This window comes from Macrobrachium nipponense, chromosome 26, assembly GCF_015104395.2.
Source record: "Macrobrachium nipponense isolate FS-2020 chromosome 26, ASM1510439v2, whole genome shotgun sequence".
Classification (NCBI taxonomy): Eukaryota; Metazoa; Arthropoda; class Malacostraca; order Decapoda; family Palaemonidae; genus Macrobrachium; species Macrobrachium nipponense.
In genome coordinates this window covers 38,464,580-38,490,429 of record NC_087215.1, presented here as the reverse complement: position 1 = coordinate 38,490,429, position 25,850 = coordinate 38,464,580, and the positions used below count along the sequence as shown (strand labels likewise).

Sequence of the window (25,850 nt, the reverse complement as noted above, 5' to 3'; positions counted from 1 at the left end):
ATCATTAAGATGAGTGCCAACCAGAGGCAGTATCTATCTGTCCAGCTCTCATAACAGGTAAGGGTATAACAAAACATATTTCAGGTACTAGTTATTCTTACTGTTCTTGATTTTTACTGAGTATTTGAGTTATGCCCATGAATCCCACCTCCTCTTAATATGTGATTCAGTTATGTAATTATATGGTAAGTTTTGTATACTTATAAAAATAACACTTTTTTTATAATGAAATAAAGTTTTATAAGCATATTGCCAAGTAATTACAGAATCAGAGGCCTCTCTCCTACCCTATGATGGGCACAGGACATAAACAAATTGAGCTGTTCAGCTGTGTTGTACCTATCCATCCCGATGGTGGGAAAGGGTGTCTCCTACACAAAAACAAAAGAAGCACTAATGTGATTTTCAATTTTTTAGATGCCAGGCAAGTTTGAAACTATATAGCTCTGTAATTACTTGGTAACTATGTTTTTAAAACTATTTTATTATAAAAATGTCATTTTTATTTCATTATCTTGTGCACTGATATTCTGACATTTTTATGTTTAGTTGTTTTCATATGAAGACTAAATTTAGGGCTGCAGAACTGTTATTTGTTCAGAGGATTAAATTTCCAAAGGCGATGTTGGTTCAGAATATTTAGTGCAATATTTGTACCTTTGAGTTGCATTTCTAGGGAAAGGGAAAGTTTTTTTTGGCTTTGCCTACATAAGTATTTTTGTATCCAGTATTTTTTTATCCTTTGTTTAAAAAACAAATTACAGAAATTACTAAAGAATAGTTACTGGCGTTGTTAGAGCCATCACTTCAGTACTTTATTTAAAATGGCTGATTGACAAGGAATTCATGTTAATTAGGTACATTACTTGGAATTCCAGGTGAGGAATGACCCTTTCAGTAAGGTATACACTGTAATTGGTTACTTGATTCGAATACATACTTTGAATTCTTCAAAATTCTAGTAATGATTTCTTTTTGAGTAATCGGTTATTTGTAAATGATATTTGTTTTAATCTTTTATCACTAATTAGAGAATGAAAGCACATTGTTCTACAATATTGGAGTTGGATTTACTTTGATACTTTAATGCAAAAACTACTTTTGATATGAATTTATCTTTTATTCTAGAAAGTACACGTACATTTACGTTATCTTAAAATAAAATACATATCTGAATATCTGAAGTGCTAATGTTATTCATACATGTTATGCATGTTTTTATGCCTAGTTGCCAGAATTTCCTATCAAGATATGTAAAGTAGTTAGTAATTAATTACTGATAGATTATGTTTCATGAAAGTAATCAGTAACCGAGATTACCAAATCAGTGTTGTGCCTGCCTCTGGGCTCCCGCCTTTCGCCTGCCACCTCCCACTTCCCACACCTGGCTCCTTCACTTTCTTCCCACGCCTTTGCCAACCTTTTATTTTGATTATCATGAATTTATTCATGTAACAGTGAAGTGCTGTACAGTGAAGGAGGTAGCTATCTTCCCTTGAAGCTCCTAGACAAAGGTCACTATCTCGCTCCCCCGCACCTGGGAGAAGACATGCTGGAGGTCCAAGAGAGGTCGGAGGGTTTACATATGGGAATTTGCCCCTTAATCAAGTCTTTTGTGGTCCCAGGTATCTATAGACAGCCACTGGGAAGGTGGAGGAGGTGCTTATCTGGTACCTCAGATCTCGTAGACCTAAAGTCACCATCCTGCTCCTCCACACCAAGAAAAAGACATGCGTACTGGCAGTTGAAGAGAGTCTGAGGGGGTTGCCCCCAATAGTTGCCCCCTCAGTGGAACCTGTTGTGCATTTACAGGTTTCGACTGAACACCCCTGGAAAGGTGTACAGTGGACTCGACATATTCGCATTCTGCGGATTCGCGGACTCACACATTCGCAGATTTCTCTCTGGAACATTTTCCCACATCATTCGCGGAAAATTCGCCTATTCGTGGTATTTTTCTATAAAAGATATCCACAAATTCCTGATTTTTTTATCAATTTCATCATAAAATGCACTTTCTTTTTTTTTTTATAAAACTATTAAAAAAAACCAGGTATAAATTTTTTTTTTTATTTTTCTTGAGTTTTAACTAACAAAATTTTTATAGGAGTTCCAACTATTCGTGGGTTCTAACTATTCGCGGGGGGGCGCTCTGGTACGCATCCCCCACTAATACAGGGGAACCGCTGTATCTCTTAGTGCAAAGTTATCTGTTTCCAGCGGTTCATCACCTCCTGGATCATGTCGATGACGTGATTCTTTGGCCTCTCGACCACCGAAGAGGAATTCTACGGTCAGTAAGGGCTTGAACCACTTGAAGTCATGCTTGTTTGACTCCTCGCAGTTGATGTTTGACTTGCGACTCAGCTGATTCGACTGATGAGCAATAAGTGATGGCACTGACTAGGTGTTTGGTGCCAATTCAGTTGACACGACATGTTTTGACTTCATGTGATGACTTTTCGACTGAACGCCACTGGGAAGGTGTCTTAGTAAGTGGTGCTCACTTGTTGATAGATTCAGAAGAGTTGTCTCCTGACAAGAAATACAGCATGCTCTGAGCATTTGTCTGGGGACAGTCCAGAGTTGTTAGGCTCATTTGAACGTCTTGTACTAATGCCTAGGTGTTCCGATCACCAGTATACTTCCCCCTCTTCGGTCAGTCGCTTGACACTAGAGGTAGAGCGTTCAGCACCAACTGTGTCTTTTCCTAAGATGTATGGTTTAGAGGATTCGTCTTTAGCGCCACTTCGTCAGCAACTTCACAATTTGATAGGTTTTCATAACAAGACTACCACTCCTAAAGGTGGAGATACTGCCTTGTCACCCATGTGGTCTGTTGAAGAGGAATTGAATCAGGACTCGGCTCCTGCAGCAGTGTTTTTGAACCTCCTCAAGTACTTTTTGTCCTGGCTCTCATCAGGATGGTATTGATTCTCCTGATGAACAGCAGGTGTTGTTTGCCTAGGCACTCGGACCTGTATTGTAGCAGGCATTTTCCATGCCTCACCCAGTGCCAGTTGTTGTTAATCTGGCACAAACTGTTGGATGCCCAGTGCCACTGTCTCCTAGTCCATCTTCATCAACACGAGAATCCAATGCTAGCCCCTATTTGCTACCACTTAGAGGATTGGATAAGCTACCTTAGAAGGAAGTCATCTGTTGCCAAGAGTGGGGATCACTTTTTTTTTTTCTTATTTCATCCATCTCATCTGATGGTGAAGATCCAGACCATGACAATGCTCCTGCCTCTTCATATTCTAGCTTTCTTAGGTTTCTTTTAGCGAACTTCCCGGACTTCTTTGTACCAGCACCTCCCAGTTTGCCTGCTTCATCTTTCCTCATGAGGAAATTTCCTTCTGTTTCTTGCCTTCCAAAGTTAGTGCTCTCCTCTTCCCAGAAGAGATCCCTGCATGAGGTAGAGGAATGGTTGGCAATCAAAAGGGATCAAGGCAAAACTGTTTTTGCTTTTCCTCCATCTAAGCTGCTGAAGAAGAGGAATTGCTTTTATTCCACCAGGGAGGCCTTTCTTGGGAGTGCCTGCCTCCTTCCAGGGGGAGACTTCTCTGGCTTAGGTCAATGCAACTTGTCATGCTGCCTTATCTTCAGCCAAGTTTTTCTTATTTTCGCCTGAGCTGTATCATATCGTGAGGAATTTTTTTTAAGTGTTGGAATATTCAGTGTCCTAGCCTGAACAGTTGGTTAGCCTGGCCTTTGCCATGGGAATCTCCTAAAAATCAAAAGCTTTGGTATTCCTTTGCTACTAAAGAAGTTATAGTTACTCAGAAGTAGAAAGTCTTGGTGTCATCCTTCGATAAGTCCCATTTGTTCCCTCAAGACACTGTGAAGGAGGTTCTGTCTGCCTTAAGAAGAAATTGATGCACGACTTACTAGCTCAGTCGACTAAGCATCCACAGGCAACTTCTGCCACTCCTACCAAGGTTTTTTCACCTTTTCAACAACCCTTTCGAGGAGGAAACATCTTCAAGAGAGACCCCGCTCCAACCTTCGGCCCTCTTCGAAGTCCTTTAAGAAGTCTTCCACCAAGACTTTCTCCAAGCGTGTCTGCAGTCCTTTGCGCTCATGTTGGTTCCAGACTGCACTTATCTTAGGAGGAATGGAGTCACAATGGCCAGAACTTGGATGGTTCTGGTTCTCCGGAAGGCTACTTCTTTCCTTTCAAGTAAAGAACCACCTTTTCCAAGTCCCCCATTTCTATGGTGACTTAGTCTGCAGGATCAGAGAGGTTTTTTGGCTCTAGCAGAATTACAATCTCTGATCAGGAAAGTTCAAGGTCCAATCCAAGACCTGGATCCATTCTTTCTCCTTTAGATCATAATGGTCTTTCTCGACCTCCAGGAGCAACCGACATCTCTCAATTTCCTACTCGCCTGATGTCCAGCTTCTTTGATGCCAACTCATACTCCTATTGTCACCCAGCTCCTGAGTTCGTAATTTGGCCAGTACTTAGCTCCTCTGGTTGCTCACGCTGGTACCAATCATACTCCAAGTGTCCGCCAGCTCCCTGAGTCCCTAGCTTACCTGGCACCCTCTACAGTCTGGCTCTAGGTATTTCTACAAGCACCCAGTAGCACTCCCCAGCTTGGAAGTAGTATAAAGAGCTCTCTGTTCAGTTGGAGTTATTTCAGGAATTCCTTGAGTTGAACAGGAATCAGAGGACCATCCATAACCTAGGGAGTTATGGAAAGTACCCATCTCTTCCTCTGTCTAAACATGTCTTCCATTTTATATGGACTTTATTTTTTGAGACACTCAGTGTTGCAGTGCTTTTTGCCTACTTTGAAGCGAAGCTAAGTATGCCAGAACAGCATCTACCTCCTTAGATTTAAGATGCCATATGCTCTTTACTTCCATGTTATGATCTACCTTCTGGAATCGTAAGCGATCTTTGCATCATTTTTTGTTTTTTATTTTTTATGAGAGCTTAAACTGTGTTGAAATTTTTCAATACCTCCAACCATTTTTTAATGACTGGCATGGTATCTTGGAAGGAAGCACAGGATGTTCTTCTACTATCTCTTCACCTTTTCAGTAAGGTGCTGAGTTTGGAGAGCTAGGGGGTACAACGTACCTAGAGCACCTACCACTCATAGTGGATGGGTTATGACTTCATTTCAGTGTATGTATAGGTGTCAATGTTTTCTGGTTCTTATTTTGTTGCTGTGCTCAGGGCAAGGGCAGGCACCTATCATGCTTTGCAAGCAATCTGAGCGCTTCCCTAGTTGCAAAGTTCCCCCTTAGTAGGAGGCGACCCTTGGCTATACCGCCGCGCCACTGCAATTTAAGATGAACACCAACAGAGTCAGTATCCTTCTGCAGTAACTCTCTTAACTGATAGGAAACGACAAGCATTATTGCTAGGAACTTTCTAATTCAAATTCATTACAGGACTTAATGTTTTGAAGTAGAATATGTTCATAATCCCACCTTTCAATTTGAAATAGGCTATGTAATTACCGGGTAAGTCATTTATACTAAAATGATATTTTTTTGTAATAAAATTAGTTTTGTATCTTCTTACCCAGTAATTATATGATCAAAGCCCTCCCTCCTCCCCTCTGATGGACATTATGCATAAAACAGAATGAGATGATTAGCTAAATTGTTCATGATATTACTGTTAGGGGGTAGCACTGTATACCTACACTGAGCAATGGAAGCACTACCAGCAAAATTTGAATTTAGGCTGCCATTACATGGAAACTATAGCTATGTAATTACTGGGTAAGCATATACAGTGGTCTCCCCCCCCGTATTCGCTGGGGATGCGTGCCAGACCCCCCCGTGAATAGTTGGGATCCCTATAAAAATGCTTAAAACCTCCTATTTTGTTAATTAAAACTCAAGAAAAACCCACTAAAAATTTTAATGCCTTTTTTTTTTAATAGATTTGTCACAAAAAGTGCATTTTCCGATGAAATTTATAAAAAAAAAAAGACCCAGGAAAATGTGGGTATTTCTCAGAAAAATACTGCAAATAGGCGAATTTTCTTCAAATAATGCGAGGAAATGTTCCCGAGAGAAACCCGCGAATGTGTGAGTCCGGAGAACGCGAATACGGGGGATCCACTGTATTCAAAACTTTATTATAAAAATGTAATTTTTGTTATGCACTGTTGAGCCCTCAAGGATTAATCTTCTATGGTCTATCTAGAGCTCCATAGTGACCAGACTAATGTCAAAGAATTCTCTTTTAGCTGGTCTTGTGGCTGAGTATTGTGTCGTAATGATAAACATAACACGTGATAGAGTATATGTAAATGGAATCAGGATAAGAGAGCTCTTTCTCTTATCCTCAGTGAATGCTGAACCCAGTTTACCTATGTCAAAACTCACAAGAAGAAGTGGCTATGTGCAGAGTGCCATCATATTGTTTACATACGACCAAAAACGAACCAAGATGCCATTCATTTCTGTTGGTCAATGCAGGATGATCCCTAACCCAAATCCCATGTCTTTTTGTCAGGAAAGTGGGAGGGTTTTGAGGACTCATCAGCGACTACCAAAAATAGGGTTTTCTTATGTTAAAACTGTTTTTTGATAATGTAGTAACTGTGTTGTCCCTAAGGAGCTTTACAAAGAAATTGACGGATGACGAAAAGCTCTCAAATTTTAACCCCAACAACCCAAAAAACATTTCTGGTCCAAGGTCAAGCCACAAGTTTCAAGGCCCCATTTTTTATTCCAAATATCTTTAGGTTTGGTAGCAAAGAAGAAGAAACTAAGTGCCAACTTCGGTTTTTTATGGTGAAGTTCTGTAGTAACTTACCTAAGCATGCTGGGTGTGGTTGCAGTATTGCAAACCTTCCACAGCCATAGTTAGCATACCCACCTATATTAGGAAGACTCATGGTTTGTCGCTGTAGCACTTATGGGTCAGGACTATCCATCCCACCTACCATTACACAGTATAGTCGAATTAGAGTATGTATGTGAAAAAACAGACCTTCTGGGATGTTTGCCGTTACTCCAAGTAAACCTTAAGTGCTTGAACTGGGCATAATTTTTTGTCTGTGAAATCTAGCTTATAATTAGAATAGGAGATTTCCTTCTTAAAGGAATCTCATTCTTGGCCAGGAATGACAGGCCAGGTGACAATAATAATTGATGGTCAGCCATTTGTGTGATGTATTGTCCCTGTCTAAGAGAGCCCAGTTTGTTTATACAAATTCCTGATGCTAATGGAATCAAGAAGATCGCTTTTTGTAGCTTGTGAGCTTTGGTTATATTGGGTCCACTCAGTTGAGGGGCTGATCAAAGTCTAAGCACCTTGTTCAGGGACCAAGTATAATTGGAACCTTTTGAGAGCGGGTCTTTGTAATGCAAATGACCCCAGAAGGGAAGTGACATCTTCTATACTACCAGAGTCAATCCTGAATTCGTAAATCAATGGTTCCGTTAATGCTCCCTTGTATACCATGATTGTTACAACTGCAAGGCATTTATCTTCAAAAGGGATAAGAAGTTTTAAATTTGTTTCCATAGAATTTTTGACTGGGCTCTCAGTATAGATATAATCTGACCATATCTTCCATACATACTGGTATTGCCAGTTATATGAAGTCTGTAGTTTTTTGCACTAGGTACCTAGCAATATTGATCAAGTAATATTCAGGGTACACAGTATTTTAAAACTCCACCCGTGAAGGTCTCTTTCCCTCCTACTGACTGGGATAAAACAGCAGACAGTATCAGAATTTATCTCTTTGCCCGTTGTTGAAGTAACAGGAACCGATGCCTGTTTGGCCAATTTGGGCCTATTAAGTAAGCTGTTCCTTTGGAAGTTAGGAGTTTGCTCAACTTCAAAATTTGGAACAATGGAGGAAAAAGATATATCATCCTCTATTTGTTCCTTGCTGTTGTTCGACTGGTAGTTTGTGATTCTCATATGTGGCAAACAGGTCCACTTCCAGTTGTGCAAGCATGTTGGCTATTTTCTGAAAAGAGCGGTTGTCTAACATCCATTCTGTTGAAGCTGTTGTTTTCCTTGATAGGGAGTCTACTATCACATTGATAGACCCCGTAAGGTGAATTGCAGACAGGTTCCACTTTCTTGCTTGTGCCATCAAAGGATGGCTTGCAATATCATATTGAGAGGAGGTGAGTATCATCTCAACATCTTGATGTAGGACATTGCTGTCATGTTGTCTAGAACCAACCAAATGTCTCTTCTGGAGATTTGAGTTTTTTGAGTGAGGAAAAGACAGCCATCAGCCCCAGGAAATTGATTCCACAATTCTTCAGAGTAGCTGACCACCTCCCGGCCACCTAACGATCCCCCCCATGTCCTCCCAACCTGTCAGTGAGGCATCTGTGTATTGTCATTCGTACTGACTGAGTAGTCAGGGTGACCTGTATCACCAGAGAGACTGACACTGTGGCGTGGGTGCGTGGTCCTTGACCACTCTTCACCCGATATACATACATGTTGCCAGATCTCACAAGATTCTTTGCTTTCATCTGCGATTTAATTGCCTTAGAAAATTTGTCATGATTTGCATCTTGAGTGTTGCATGCGATAGTTAGAATTTATTTAAATTAATTTCTTGTAATCTGAGTACATATGGGACTTATTATTGATGTGCATTGCAACAAACTCAGCATACATTCTAATTGCCATTTGGAAACTCTGGGCTGTGCAAGGCACATTTTGAGGACTTGTCTTTTTCTGTTTTGAGTATGATGGGGAGAGACAAACGAACTGTGAAATGTTGCCCAACCATTCCCAGCTACTGAAAGCGTCTGCTGGGTGTCAGTTGGGATTTTGCCCATTTATCATAGAACCTTTTGATTGCAGTCAGTTGACCACTACTCTTAGTTTTTTCAAGCACACTTTTCTTGTGGGCCCCCCGATCGACCATTCATGTAGGCAGGCTGTTAGTTATATTCCAGATTTCTCTAAGAACTACCATTACTCATTTTTTAAAATTTCATAGGCAATGTTTAGCCCACAGGGCATAACTTTGAACCTGTACATATCTTTCCCTATCTGGAGCTCTGGGAAGGGATGGAAGGTAATGGCGACAGGGACGTGCCAGTATGAATCTTTCAGATCTGTAGTTATCCAAGTCCCTTTTAGAACAATTGAACATACCCGGGCAACGGTAGTTATCCAGAAAATTTGACAAACAATGTGCTTGTTCAATGTTGTGATAGGTCTAGGATCACACTTTATTTGGAGGAATCCTTTTCTGGGGACACTTGAGATGTGCTTGGTGGCAAATATACTCATGTTATTCTTTGGCTTCCATTAAGAGGGTCTTTCTGCATGTAACCTTCCAGCGAGGGGTCTGGGTTTTGGAAGAACCCATTTACAGGAGGGGAAGGGGTGAGACCATTTCCAACCTGCCCCATTTAGAATGAATTCTGTAGCCCCATGGGGAAGATTTCTATTCCCTGTGGTGATATTGAAGTTGACCCCCAACCATACCATTCCTATTGGTATCTCTGCCTCTTCCCTGCCTCTGCTCTTGATAGGCATTCCATTTGTTGCTTTTTTTCTTCCTATAAGAGGTCCTTTGGACTTAGTGAAAAAAATTTTCTTTCTGTTGTTGTCATTTTGTGGGTGTTGTCCCTTCTGACCACCTACCGACTCGTCAAACAGGTCCTTACAGAAGGGGTTATTATCATGTAATAAAAAAGGGATTTTGACGTAAGGAAAAATCTATTTCTGGGCGATTGGTTCGTGTCGCCAGCGAAATATCCTTTAATCCATTATTTCTAAGGTAAATGTACTAACACATACCAGAGAATAAATAAAATAAAGAAAAGGTCAGTACTACTGACTCGCTCGCCCTCCAAGAGGGTGTCGGTATGAACACTATGGCGAGTGAGACCACTACCACGAACCGCTTGCCAATAGAAATCTCCCACTACAAAATCCCCACTAGAGGGGAGCCGACCCACAGAGTGGGCAGCAACTACTACTACTCCATCCCATGCTGCCGACTGCTGCGCCTCTGGTGGCCATCCTGAAGTTAGCAGACAATCTTGAGCGATGGGATGGGCAGGGCGGGATTTCACTGGCGACACGAACCAATCGCCCAGAAATAGATTTTTCCTTACGTCAAAATCCCTTTTCTGGCTCAGTTCGTGTCGCTGCGCGAAATCGTACCAGAGAAATAGCACAAGATTGTAAAGAACAAAATAAAACAGACAAAAAAGGGTCTCAAATAAAAGATAACATAAAATGAAGAAATATAATTGCTAATAGATATACATATACACAATGATACAAAATAGAAATATTACTTAAAATTAACTTAAGGTTAATAATATTTCTTAAAATTAACTTAAATTTAACATATATATACAGGGCTTACATGGAATATATGTTGAGATTAGTATCTGTGTATAGTTAATATGTACAAAGAAATTAAAGCAATTATAACAATAAACTGAATAGAACAAACTTCAACAATAATATAATAAAGGAATATAATGACTTAGTATACAAAACCCGTAACCATTGTAAATAAGATGTGTCACCCTAGCATAAAAATAAGGGGATCACATCAAAGAGATCATTATATACAATCAATTGTGAGTGACCCTAGCAAAAAAATAAGGGGGCACCCACTATACCATCATAAGAGCAGCTAAGACTCAAGGTAAACGTAGATGAACATGGCAGGTATAGACGAACTGTTGGGTGAGATAGGTAGAAAGGAGAACTGGATCTTCTACTAAAGATTAAGCAGAGTCGGGGGAAACTATGTTACCCGCCGCAACTGCTGAAAATTTCAGAGCTTCCAAGGACTTTAAAAGTAATGACGCTTAAATACTGTCGGCGATTTCCATCCAGTATACTTTTTTAAATCATCGAAATTCATGTGTTGGAAATAGTTAATTGAGGTGGCTACTGCCCTGACATCATGTGCTTTAGGGAAGGAATCAGGATTGGCTTGCTTAATAAAGTACAGGATCTGTTGCCTGATGCCTTTAAGAGATAAAGTACCACCTTTTTCTCTCTTAAAGAGAGGACCCGATGAGGATGAGGATGTCCTGGACAGAAAGGCTCGTAAGGTTGATACTGGACAAAGAGAAATATCTTGTGGAAGGTGTACAACCTTCCACGGTTCCCACCTCATCAAAGGATCTTCATTCTTTGCTATAAAACTACGTTCCGGAGAAAGTAGAACTTCCCCTGTGGGAAGAAATTCAACATGATCCGGATCTCTGAATAATGCCGACAGTTCTGAAATTCTAGCTCCTGAAGCCAAGCTTAATAAAAATAGAGTTTTTCTTAAGAGCATTATAAATGAACATGTGTTTATTATCTCTTTCTGAAGCCAGCTTTAGAACATCATTTAAGAACCATGATACTGACGTAGGCCTCACTGAAGGTCTAAGTCTAGCACAAGCCTTGGGAATAGACGAGAAGTAAGAGTCTGTCAAGTCTATGCTGAAACCGAGTTGAAAAATCTTTTTCAAGGCTGACTTGTTTGTCGTAATAGTGCTAGCTGCTAAGCCTTTTTCAAATAAAGATCTGAAAAAGGATATAGCTGAATTGATTGTCATGATTCTAATATCTGATTCTCTCAGGAAGGTTGCCAACTTTTTGACTGCAGCATCATACTGTCTCAAAGTTGAATCTCTTTTATCAGATTCCAAGAAGAGAATATTTTGAGGATCAATATTCGCATCTCTTTTAGCCGCAAACTTCATGAAGTCCATAAAGTTAGGGTTTTGAGAATTCCTGAGGAAGCGAACACAGTCTTCGTTTGTACTGACTGGGAGAGCCTGGGATTGGGAATTCGAAGAGGACGAAGACCCAGTTCCAGAATGAGAGGGGTACCAATTGCTCTTCGGCCAGTCTGGGGCTACTAGAGCCACTTGACCCTTGAACGTCCTGAGTTTGTTCAGCACCTTCAGGAGAAGATTCACTGGAGGAAAGACATAAATCTTCTCCCAGTTGTTCCAGTCTATGGACAGGGCGTCCGTGGCATAGGCCAGAGGGTCCAGGTTGGGGGCCACATAACATGGGAGTTTGTGGTTCGCTTGGGATGCGAATAGATCCACTTGTAGACCTGGAACCCTCTGAAGGATCCATTGGAACTAACTGTTGTCCAGTGACCATTCCGACTCCAGAGGAACTGATCGGGATAGAGCATCTGCTATGACGTTTCTCACTCCAGCTATATGGGTGGAGGAGAGGTGCCAACTGAACTTGTCCGCCAGGGAGAAGATGGCTACCATGACATGATTCAGATGACGTGACTTGGAGCCTCCTCTGTTTACACAATGGACTACCACTGCGCTGTCTAAGACTAGCTTTATGTGGGAGTTCTTTGGCGGACGTAACCTTTTTAGAGTCAAGAACACTGCCATTGCTTCCAGTACATTTATGTGAAGCTGACGGAACTGGGGTGACCAGGTTCCTTGAACCTTCTTGAACTGAGAATATCCTCCCCAGCCGCTTAATGAAGCGTCCGTGTGGATGGTAATCCCCGAGGAGGAAACTGAAGGGGTACTGATATTGACAGGTTCTTGACTTTTGACCAAGGGCGTAGACGATTCCGTAGAATCTGAGGGACTGATGATAATTTGTCCCTGGACCTGACATTTGCTCGTGAGCGCCAGATTCTGGTTAGGTCTTTCAGTTTGGCTTTCATCAAGATGTTTGTCACTGATGCAAACTGGAGTGAACCCAGAATCCTTTCCTGGGTTCTCTTTGAAGCAAGTTTGTGTCCTAGAAATTGCTTTACTGACTTCGCTATTTCTTTTCTCTTGGCTGATGGAATCGACAGAGTATGGGAGGATAGATTCCATTGAATGCCCAGCCACTGAAAGTTTGACTCCGGAGTGAGTCTCGATTTGGTCCTGTTTATCTTGAAGCCTAGATATTCCAGGAACTGGATTACTTTCAGTGTTGCTTTGCGACATTCCTCGACTGTTGGAGCCCAAATTAACCAATCGTCGAGATACGCTACTACCATGATCCCTGCGATCTTAGTTGTTGGACGACTACTTCCGCCAACTTCGTGAACACCCTGGGTGCTACGTTCAGACCGAAGGGAACTACCTTGAAGGAGAATGCTTGATCTCCTATCTTGAAGCCCAGATAAGGGCGAAAGTATCTTGCAATAGGGATATGATAGTATGCGTCTGTAAGATCGATAGAGGTGGTGACGGCCCCACGGGGAAGTAAGGTCCGCATCTGCGAGATGGTGAGCATCTTGAACTTGTCGCAGCGAATGGCCAAGTTTAAACGGGACAAGTCTAAGATTATCCTTCTTTTTTGTGAGCCTTTCTTTGGAACGCTGAACAAGCGCCCTTGAAACTTTAATCTGTTGACTCTCGCTATTGCTCCTTTCTGAAGGAGGTCCTCCGCATACTCCGTCAATTCTTTGGATGGAAGTTGAAGAAAGGTCTGGGTGGGGGCGGATTCGCCACCCAACTCCAACCCAGGCCTTTCGACACAATACTTTGTGCCCGATTTGCTGAATCCCCACCGGTGGCGGAAGAGAAACACGCCTCCCTCCTACCTGGAAGTTCTCATTGATGCTGGTAGCCTCCGCGGCCTCCCCCCCGGAAGTGTTTTCCTCTATTAAGGGACCTTCCTGATCCTCTCTGACGAAAGGATCGCTTACCTCTGCCTCCCCTACCCGAGCGGTCATACTGCTGAAAGGCCTGGCCTTCGAACACTTGATTGAAGGCTGGGGAGACAGCGTAAGAGGTGGAAGGTTGAGGCTGGGGGGAAATCACATAGATAGGCTGTGATTGGGCCTTGGAGGTAGAGGGTTGGGCCGCCTGCACCAACGGAACAGCCGAAACAGGCTGGGCGAAGCGTTGCTGTTTCTTTTGGTAAGGCTGGAAACGTCTGGGTTTCCTCTGAGCCTTACCCCTCACTGCTTGGTCTTGGCGTCTCTTGCAGTGAGACCCCAACGATCCTTAAGGCTTTGGTTAAGCCTTGTAGCTTCCGCCTGGACCTCCTTTACCATTGCATCGGGGAAGAGGTCTGCTCCCCAGATGTTTGATGAAAGCAACTTATTCGGTTCATGCCGAATAGTTGCTTCCTGGAGGACATGCTTCCGACAATTCGTTCTGGCTGTGGCGAACTCAAACATGTCAGACTGTACCGTTTGAGTCAGTGACTTGGTGATCAGCTTGAATAGTGGCTCGGAACCATAAGCAATGGTAGCCACTTCTGTCATGGCCATGGAGTTAATAGACCTGGCCAGCCTAGACTTTGGCCTCAAACTCGCCTGAATGAGGCTGTCCGGAAGTCTAGGCAGCTTCTTCTCACCAAACTGCTCCATAGCACAGTCTGGTTTGAGTTTGCCCGCCGAAAAAGTGTTGGGCAGGTCTTCCCACATATCTCCGGTTGAGGGAAGTAAAGGGGGAGATGTAGGGTCCGCTTCCTTTAGCTGCGGTAACGACTCCCCCTTTTGGGCCGCTGGGATAGTGACCGTAGCGATCTTGGTAAGGAAGGGAAGCGGAGTTCCCTCTTCCATTGTGAAAATGGTGAATGGACTCTTAAAGGGTTGTATCTTCGTATTAGAACAATCCATGTCCTCTAAGCACCTGAGCCATTCTCTTTGAGCCTGGTCACGTGAATAGAGGACTGTCTCTTTAGGGACCTTGTCATCTCGCGTCATGGCAGCGGCAGTGAGCCTGGCGTAGCCAATGAACGGCGGTTGTAGATCCTCCGGGTAGAACTCGAAGTCCTCAATCCTTCGAGTTCCACACTCCGGGATAGAAATAAGCCCGTCCTGGAAGGGGGCGTATGAACGCCACCCTCCAAGGGGTTATTCATAGAGAACGGAGGCAGAGAGTCATGAGGTGGAAGCTGAGCTATACCTGTGCCGAAAGGTGGGGGAGTAGCTAGCGGAGCCTGGCTCAGTTCGGCGATAATGTTATCCTGGGAGTTAATCCTGTCGGACAACCGGGAGAACATCTGCTCCATACTGTTCTTGAGAGAACCGACCAAATCCCCCATGTGTTGCAACAGGCCAGCATTGGGATCCAAAGCCGGAGATGCTGCGGAGGTGGTCGGGTAACTCTGAACAGGTACCAAAGGAAGAGGAGAAACGGCTGACTCCGCTGGAGTATGTGATCTCTCCTTGGAAGATCTACTCCTTGAGGATTTGGAGCCGGACCCAGAAGCTCTAGACCTCTCTGCTCCGGGGTTTGTAGCCGGAGACTTGCGAGATGTTGACGCCGACGACGTCTTTTTAGACGACGACGACGTCTTACTCAGGGTTTTCACTACCGTCTGTCCTTTGACCTTAGGTCTTACGGAGGCATCAGGAGAAGTATAAAGGAGCTCAGCTCCTGTAAAGCCTTGGAAGGAAGCTGGAGAGTTTTGCAAGGAGTAGAAGATCCAGAGTGGCGCCCAAGGGAAGCCCTTGGGCGTCCAACGTACTCACCTCGACCAACAGGTCGTCAACACCTACCATTGGTTCAATATTTAGATCCAGTGTCGCGACTTCCGACGAGATGTCCTGGCCTGGTTCAGTCAACGAAGCGGCGAGCTGCTGCTGAATTGCCGCTATAGTCGGGGCTGCCTCTGCTGGGAGGTCGACGTAACCCGTTGACTTGCCGCCGGGGAAGATCAGGACCGCCAACCTCTTCTCAAGGATGTAGGGCTGTCCCTTGGCGGCGTTCTTGCCAAAACCGCCGACCCAAGCCCGCAGGGTTGCCAGGGCGGTGTCTCTAACAGCGGGAGCCTGGAAGAGAGGGTATTTGTTAGTTTTTTTAAGTTTTAAACTTAAAATTAAACTTAAGTAATAGGTTAAACTAAAATTATAGAGGATGCGAGATCCCATATAAAATAAGCTTAAGTTTAAAATAAGAGATTAAAATTAAACTTAAGAACTATAACCTAGTAGGGATTAGCGAACGGAGTTGGGAATACTTACCCCGTCTAAGAGCTGGCTCACCAGATCATAGCAAATAGTGCAGGTCTCGTGAAACCAGACTTGAAGGTTCCCGTGCGGAGTCGCGCATGGAGCATGGGATCTGCAGACTTCATGCCCACAGGGGTCCTGGAGCATGGCATTACATCCCGGATGCTCACAGTTGGTGGTCTGTAAGTGAAAAGATACATGAGCATCCTAAAAGATATCACTTACAGGCTAGAGGTTAAAAGAACTCCGCTGCATGCCGGAGCGCGAAAAATTTTGGGCATAACCCCTCCCTTACCGCCTGAATAGGCTAGAACCCCGGAGAGATCCGGTGTGAGCAGGCAACGGAGGGATTTGGCTTAAGGTAGCTTAAATTAAACTTACTATAGTTTAAATTAAATACTAATTCTTAAACCTATAGCCATCGAACGTACCGGACTAAGTCCGGTGCTTGGCGGAGTTCGTGTCGCGATATCAGCGCGACGGGGTGGTTAGTAAAGACCAACTGTATGCCGCAGTCCGCCCGTCAGGGTGAACTAGCACCTTTCCACGTGGATGCCGGAGCTCCGGTAGATTAAAGAGCACCAGTAAGCTGGGAAAGGGCGAGAGGGCGAACAGACTCGAGCTAGCAACGGAGCGACGGAGTAACGACGGAGGGGGGGAAGGCCAGTCCCCCCCCCCTTAGTCATCCGAGCGTGCCGTGAAGCCAGAGAGAGGTCTAGTCCAGTCTGGGTCTGTCCAGCCCCCCTACTCCCTCCGCCTAGGGAGGGAGAGAGGGAGGCAGGCACGGGTATGTGGAGCGAGCGTGGGCAGACCAACCCTCCCCCCCGGCCCTATGGAAGAGCGGGAGGAGGGAAAGGTGACTGGACAGGCGCCTGGCTGCTCCGTGATCACGTAGTGACCACGGAGCGGTAACATGTAATACAATGACACAATACAGCCTAGGATAAAGCAACCAACTAATCAGAGAGATGCTATAGAGAAGCAACCGAACTGAAGAGCGGAAGCATAGTGGTGGATACCAATAAAACATAACCTAGGCTACGTGAAGCCAGACGCCGTAGACTAACCTAAAACATAAATAATCAAAATCACTTAACGTAAAGAAAGAAAATAAATCGGTAGGAGAAAAAATCTAGGAGTGTACGACTAACTCGAAAGAAAGTCTACCACTCAAAGCTAGCCGGGGCCGATACTAAGAGGCTGTGGTCTAGGGTCTGGATGGAAGATGCCTACGCAAGGTGAAGAAGACATGCATGCATGACATAAACCCATAGGCTGGACCCCCTAACATAAAATAGATAACTAATAATAGAGCGTAATGAAATAAGGGAAGGTTCTGGGTATGGAAGACCAAGAACGAACCCGCCACGAGGCAGAACCATGCTGCCATGCTTCCGACCTAGAGCCCGTATTTATACCTAAAAAACGGCAAAATACTGACTCAAGGGCGGAAAAACAAATAGCAATAAACAACTGATTACTTAACTTAGCTGCTGCGATGGCTGTACGCTCCATGACGAATAAATCCAAGATAGGGGCACAAAAAACACAGAGCAAAAAAGGGCACGTGTATACGCTGTGCGCTAACTGAAAAGGATGGCCACCAGAGGCGCAGCAGTCGGCAGCATGGGATGGAGTAGTAGTAGTTGCTGCCCACTCTGTGGGTCGGCTCCCCTCTAGTGGGGATTTTGTAGTGGGAGATTTCTATTGGCAAGAGGTTCGTGGTAGTGGTCTCACTCGCCATAGTGTTCATACCGACACCCTCTTGGAGGGTGAGCGAGTCAGTAGTACTGACCTTTTCTTTATTTTATTTATTCTCTGGTATGTGTTAGTACATTTACCTTAGAAATAATGGATTAAAGGATATTTCGCGCAGCGACACGAACTGAGCCCAGAAAAGTTACTTTGGGAAGTGACTAGTTGGAGCCCTCCAGTGTTTCCATTCATGCTTTTATGTGCCACTCTTAAAAAGTCTTAGAATGCTTGCCATAGGGTTCTCATAAGACTTTTGGTCACAACAGCAATGGTTGTTTTGGAGCATTTTGGAAGCCTTTTGTTAGCAACCTCCAGCAAGTTGGGAGAGGTTATAATACTAAAGAGGTGGATCTTAGTATGAAATTCTGCTGAGGCTGTTGCCTCTGCGATTCTTCTCATAGAGATCCTAAATTGCTGCATAGCTATATATAAAGGGAGCTTTTCTCCTTCAGAAGGGAGTTGTAGCATTGCCCATTGGCAGTTTTCCAAAATTGGGATGACTGTGGCAAACGGTTTTAATTCTGCCATTGTTTCTGATCTTTTAATCGCTACAAAATTTTGAAAATCCGCTTTACAAGAGTATAGTTTTGAAAATGAAGGGACTGAAGGCTGGGGCTACTTGGTGAGCAACTTGGGTCCTAGTAAAGGGTGTCTTCTATAGCTTTTAATGTTATAGACACAGTTAAGAAAACCGTTTCTGTTAGTGGCCTTTCACATGTGCAGCTTCGATCATAATTTTTCTCTTATTAATTAGATATTTACTATAGGGAGAGAAAATGCTCACTCAGGTGTCTAATCAAGGATTATTAGTATCTCAGGGATGAGTATTGGAGCCCCTATCATGTTGTGATTTGAGGTTTTGTATTCAGAACTGACCGACCATTTAGTGGTTTCTAGTTTGAATTCCAACACTTAAGACCTTATTTGGGCAGTCTTTGCATCCCCTCTATTTTGGGTTCACCAATACAGTACTGTTACACTTTGGAGTGTACTTGGCTAACTTAAATTCCTTTTTGGAATCTTGCATCATGTCCCTTATATATTGCCGCTCTGTGGCAAGGTAATTTTTTGATGTTATTCATAATTTCCTTACAGAATTGATCAGATGGCACAAACTGTGTATCCCTTTTGGGGAAGCTTGCACATTTTGACTGAGCTTCAACTGAACTGTAACTGCCTGTTAACAAAGGAGCAGAAGTACGCCTGGGTAAGTTACAATACCCCTCCAAAAGTACATATAATAATTTCAGTTGGAGTCAGATGGATCCTAGTATCCCTTTTAGGGGAAAGATCCTCTTCGTCGATAGCTGCAAGGGGGATAGAATTCCTTCTAGAAGGCTTTTCCCATGGCTAGCTGAAATTTGTGTCCCTGATCCATCTGGGTTCAGAAGGGCCATTTCAGTGACAATGCCAACTTTATATTCCATAATAAGAATGTCACCCCTATGTAAATATTCTTCTACTTCCTCTGCAGAGTTAACCGGGGAGGTAGTAGGGACTGATGTTATTGGGTTTTGCCCAAACATAAATTACCTGGAAGGTTCTGGGGACTGATGTTACTGGGTTTTGACCCAAACATAAATCTTGTTCTGAGAAAGGGTTAAATATCTGCTTCTGAAGTGTTACTAGAAAGGTATAATCTCCCCTTTCCTTACCCCTACTGAAGCCTAGGACTTACTGAGACCACTTAAAATGAACAGTTTCATATTTGCTGCCAATAGCATACTACAAGTTTTGTACATATTTGTCAACCAAGCAAATTTTCCTTGTTTTTTAGAAGACTGTACTCATGGCAGGTGGTGTGCAAAAAGTGAACCGAGCAATTAGATACAGAGCACTTGAACTGAGGGTCCGGCATAATGGCAGCCCTGTATTGATGTTTAGTAAGTTGCTGTTAGCACCTAGCCAGTATTAAATGATTAATGAGAGACACCTGTGTAGTTTCTCATGTGGTTTCCATATTTGTAATAAATTTTATTAGAAATCTATGTTAACTTAAGTCCTTTGAGGTTTAAGTTAGGTTTGACAGCTGTATATGGCTGTATTAGTCCTTTTGCACTAGCTGTGTAAAATTTGAATTTGAATTGTCATACCATTCAGACTAATCTTCTATAAACTAATTTGTTTAGTAAGCCCAAGCCACTTTTTTATATGGCACCAGGTTAATGCTTCTAGAATAACGTACATTAATCTAAGAATAGAGTATTTCTGAGAGGGTTCCTGCTCAACCTATTCTAGGTCACTGCCTATTATAGGCTTATTTAAAACTTTTAAGGATATAAACCATGCTGGTTTTTAGGCTACTGGTTGGACATTCCCTTAAAAAGAGGGTTTCTACTTTATCTGGTTAAGCTACAGCCTGTTTTGGGTTTTTATTACCTTTAAAGGTGTAGGCTGCATAAGAGCTCCACTATTATGTAGCCTTACCAATAGATTGCTGTATCAATATCAGCTCCTAGTCGTAAAAACTGTTTTTTAATTAAGCCTAGGATACAGTTTATATCCAATCCTAGGCTTTTTGGGCTAAACTACTACTTAGTAAACCAATGTACTAGGATGTTTCCTAAATTGTTCTCTCTTAGCCTAGTAGTACGTATAGGGTACTATTCCCTAATCCAGATTATTCTAGATCATTCATACTGTAAAGGCTATGTAAAAGTGGAAACTTACTCATATGTAAACTCTAGTTAGGTTAACATTTTTGTGTAACCCAGGTTGTTTATTTCTAGCCCTAGGCTATTTGGTCTACTAATAAATAAGTAACTTTCTCATGTGAAACTTACTGATTTGGACTATAGTTAGGCTATCACCTAGTATAGGGTATTGTCTAATCCTGATTAATTAAGTTAACTATAAAGATATTGGATTACCAGGGGTAAAATGTAGCCTTCAAGATAGGCTATGTACTGTTTTTTGGTCTACCATATAAAACAGTAACTTACTATTGTGAAACCTTATAGTTAGGCTGTCACCTAGTATAAATTATTGTCTAATCCTGATTAATTAATTTACCTTTAAGGGTATGGGATTAACCAGGTGTAATTTGTAGCCTTCAAGATAATCTGCTACCTCATGATGCCCAGGGTACTAAGATTATGCTTTAGCATATAGTCTAGATAAAAGAAAAAATGTCTTTAGCCTTTTATATAATCCTAATAAGGCCTTTGGTGTAAAAATGTCTTTAGTTTTTTGTCTAATTCTAATAAGGCATTTGGTGTAAACTTAGGCTACTGCCTAGGCCCATATCCTGCTTTTTAAATCTTATCTTACTTCAGGTTACTACCTAATCCAGGTTGTTTTTTGTTCGCCCATAAGGATATATAATCCTAGGTTATAGGCTACAAACAGTATCTACATACATACTACAGTCTAGCTCTAGCTAACTTATTCTCACATTATAGGCTACTACCCAGTTGGCTATTGCTGACATCATTATCTGGAAGGATTATCTATATTATTAATAATAATAATTGTGGAACATTGCCTTAGATAAAACTTCTAAATAGAATGATAGATTCTTCAAAACAATGTTGTGCTTATATAAATAGCTAATGATCATAAATTGTAAAAAGCACCGACGTGTGCTAGTGAAGAAGCTGGTTTGCCGCTTTTCACGCACAATAAAATCATTGTTGCACGGTCCAAACAAAAACATTTTTAACCTTAACTTAACTTAAAATTATGCACTTAACTTTCAACTTTGATGTTTCCATGAACTTTGGTAATGAAATTAATAAGTGAAGAACAAAATTCTCAGAGCTAATGATCATAAAACTTAAGAAGTGCCGACGTGTGCTGGTGAAAAAAGCCAGCTCATAACTTTTCACACTCAATAAAATCATTGTTCCACTTTCTGAACTAAAACGTTTTTAACTGGAACTTAAAATTATGCACAACCTTTAAACTTGGATGTTTCCATGAAGCATGGCAATGAAATTGATAAGCGAAGAATGAAATTCTCGGAGCTAGCCTAACGATCATAAATCGTAAGAAGCGCTGACATGTGCTTGTGAAAAGCCGGTTTATGGCTTTTCACACACAATAAAATCATTGTTCCATGGTCTAAACTAAACAATTTTTAACTGGAACTTGAAATTAAAATAATACACTTAGCTTTCAACTTGCATGTTTCCATGGATCAATAAGGAAAGAACGAACTTCTCTGAACTTTGGTTTGTTTACCAAACAGAAAAGGTATGACGGCGCATATGTGCATAGCCACTTCTTCTTGCGGGTCTTGAAGTAGGTAAACTGGGTTCAGCATTCTCTGATGATTAGAGAAAGAACCCTCATATCTTGAGTCCATTTGTACTATTATCACATGTTATGATTATGACACAATACCCGGCTACAAGACCAGCTAAAAGAGAATTATTTTACATTAGTCTGATCACTATGGAACTCTGGATAGACTATGGAAGGGTAATCCTTGTGGACGAGACAGCAACTACACCACAAAAAGATCCTGGTAACAAGAACAATTCAAAATCCAACACCTCAACAGACCAGTGAAAATTTATCTTAACCCATGTGAGGTTTTAGCATTAATAGAAACATCATAACTAATGGTGATAATGAAAATAAAGCTTACAATAACACAAGGATAAATACTTCAAGATAACTTTTTCTTCTAAGAGTAAAAAGAGAATCATCCCCAAAACAAAGATAGCAGAATAGATTTATCAGTTTGAAATAAGAATGAGCATACAACATTTAAATGAGATGACTACTAAAGCATTGAATGTGTAATGTCATCTACTTTATTTGTTCCTAAAGTAAGACAGTAATAAAAAGAAGAGGAAATACCATCTTCTATGATTAAATTGACTGGGAAACTTTGGTCACTGTGTCTGATAAATTTTCTCAACACATGGCCTTACTTTACCCCACTTCTATCATATCTTCCTCCTTTTAATTTTTTACCAGTATGCCCACCACATGTCATCTCACCTCCAGTCCACCAGAATTTATATTTCTCAGTGTCTTTACTAATGGTGTATTTTGGCTATTTTATACCTTACCACTTGAACACAGCAGATGTCCAAGTTTCTTTTATTTAGCATTTCAAAAACTTCCCTCCATCATAACATTTTTCCCACATTGATGGTGCAAATTTTTATTGAGCTCATCATATTTCTATCTTTGTGGAATTCTTCATACCCCTTGCACATATAAAGGCTGCTGGGTACCAGAACCATTTTATTTTGAGAACTTGTTTTTATTTTGTAAAGCTATTGTCCATTTCACAAGTTCTATATGCTTTGCTGATGGGCTCGCCCAAATTTCTCAGGGCTGGGGCCCAGCTTTTGGTGTGTCATTAACTAATTTTGAGTTTTATAACCTACAGAATGTGATTGGGGGGAAACGTGAAATGTATTCACTGCTGTCTGTGTAGACAATTGTCCAGGGATGCATGATCAAGCCAGGAGTCATGTACGAGATTAACAATTCATAGTCCCTTAAGAACAAGTACAAGAATTGCCTGCCTATGTTCTTTCAACATGACAGGAAGGCTTGGGTTATGTCTAGCTTGTTCTTAGAATGGTTTCACATGTGCTTTGTTCCTGTATTGAGGAAATATCTCTAAGACAAGGGGCTGCAATCCAAGGTCTTCCTCATAATTGACAATACTCCCTGCCATTCCACCCAAGTTTTTCTGGTTTCACAGACTAGAATGTGGAGTTATTCCTGACTTAGAAGGTGGTGTAGCACCAACAAGTCTAATAAGGCAATTTACACCTGCCCCACATTTGAGACAGTTTGTGATGAATGTGAGGTGAATTTATGTGTGATTGCAACATGGATTTAAGTAAGAGCCTCACAATTGCATGTAATGTGTAATAATATATACTACAGAAGATGTAGACACACTCAAGTAAAAAACAAGTCAGTATATGGTAGAAGTCACTTTAGAGTGCAGTAGTTTACTACTTTTAGCACTGCCCTATCATTGATGGAGAGGTAAAGATTTTGATTGTTGCAACGGAAGTTGGCAGTAAGGCTTCTCTGACATGAAGAATGAGTGTTCAGATATACACAGAAGAGCATATAGACACTTATCAGCAAGGAACTTTGAGATCTAGTGGGATCTTTTATGGATGATGATAAGGAGTGTAGGATATATAATTGAGGCAAAGTTATCAGTTTGAGTACTTGAAAATTTTCCAGCATCTCTTACCAGGTTCAAGTGTTGAATAATGTGATCGTGTGTATCACACAGTACAACCACATCAGTACTTGCTGGATGAGACAGAGAAAACAATCAAACATATAATCATACTTATATATTTACTAAAACATGCAGTTGTGAAGCTCAACCTGCAGCTTTTGAAGATCTTTGTCCCCCTGACATATTTCCTTCTGATGTCTTCTGAAGTAACGACTCATTGCTTCACTACTGTGCTACACATTTTGTTGCATTACCAAATCAGCACTGTAGGCACCATATAACAGCATCATCATCATTAAGAGATATCATCATTGTCAGCTTCAAGAATAGGAAAACCTGGATTTTCTCCATTAATATTTTATACTATATTTTATTTTGTGCTTACAGTTCTTGTTTAGGTCATTAAACAAAAGCAGTCTGTTAGTCTTGAATAAGAGAAAATATGTTTTTGCTGCTGATGTGCGCTCTTTAGTGATTAAGCCATTACAATGCTGAACATGTATGTATTTTATCATTATAGTAGGTATATGTTAATCCTACTCATTATGCTTCTTTAATTAGAATTTCTATGTTTAGGGTGAAAGGTACACTCATTTTTACATTAGGAAAAAATTTTCATGTGATGTCTTTTAGTTACAGTTTTGTGATTAACAGGCATATGATTACAAACTATACAGTATATCAAAAGATTCAGTAAAAGGATTTTATTTCTGATTGCCTAGCGAGTTGTTTTATTTTTATACTAATTTTTTGTCATTTAAATCTATTGTTTAAGGGTATGTACTAAGCTTGTGTTAACAAAGATATTGTTTGTAAGTAATAATTTATGGAGGCTTATTGGAATTTTCACATGCAAGTACAGGTGCCTATCTAATCATTTGCATGTTACATTTACTGATCTGGTGAAATGCTTTTGAGAGTAACAAAACTAGTTTTAGTTTTACCTTTAACAGAGTTAGGACCACCTTTTTTTGACAAACAGCTGATGTATCATGTGCATTCTTAAAATCTATTTGAAATTGCTTTGGTAGCAATGTATTTATATAATTATATTATTTTACTTGATTAGCAAATTATTTACCCAATGAAAGGAGGGACACAGAAAAAATGAGAAAACTCACCGCCATGTTCAAACCTATATTTATTTTGAATTCCTTACATATAACTGGGAAGGTGCCTGATTTAGTGAGTAGTACACATAGCAGGATGATATAGTCCAAGAAGCAGGTTTAACAATTAGTATCTTCTGAGAAAAAATCTTTACAAAGTTTCAACGATGAAAAAAGTTTCATATGTTATTATAAGTCATGTCTCCGTGTCTTATCAAAGACAATCCTCCCATATGATTCCTGTTTGCAGGCTTTTGGTAGACAAAATCACAGTCCAATGAAGATGAACTATGCCTGTCATCAGTATGTTGCATCAAATTTAAATACTTTATAAAATCTTCCAATATCTGAATATCCAAATGGAAAGTGAATTCTTATGAATTGGATTGCAGTTATTTCTAGGGCTTTCATTTACATTTCATTGTGACCAACTCTAAAGTAACCAGTGTTGATCGTGAACATTTTGCATGCAAAATCCAAGTGATCATAATCAATCCCCCATATAAGCTTATGTCACTTGATTTTTTTTATCCAAAATTTTGTTTAAATATGCTCTATTTCACTTAGAATATCCAGCAAAACATATAGTATATCCATCAAATTGCCCAAAGAAATGCAGAAAAGAAGGAAAGAGGGAGCTGAAAAGTTTAAAATGCACTGCAACCACCATAATGAGCATACAAGAGTTTGATGAGACTGTCATCCAATGATGAGGGATGGGTTGATGTGTTTTGGGGGGTTGACTTTTGGGATATGGCCAGAAGGATTACATTGGAAAAAAGGAAGTTTCCCATGTTATTTTCTACTTTGATATTGCTTGGTAGATTGTAATAATCCTATTAGCTGAAGATTTTGTATGCCCTTCCTGAAAGTTTTATGATTAAATAAATTGACATCCAACTCTTGAAAGTTTGTGCTGCCAGTTTGGAAGCTCAAGTAATTTCA

General features: G+C 41.2%; 1 protein-coding gene across 1 annotated transcript in view; it reads left to right on the top strand.

Annotated features, from left to right (window-relative positions):
* Positions 1 to 25,850, top strand: part of LOC135200191 (FERM, ARHGEF and pleckstrin domain-containing protein 1-like) — a 739,864-nt gene that overhangs the window by 481,392 nt on the left and 232,622 nt on the right.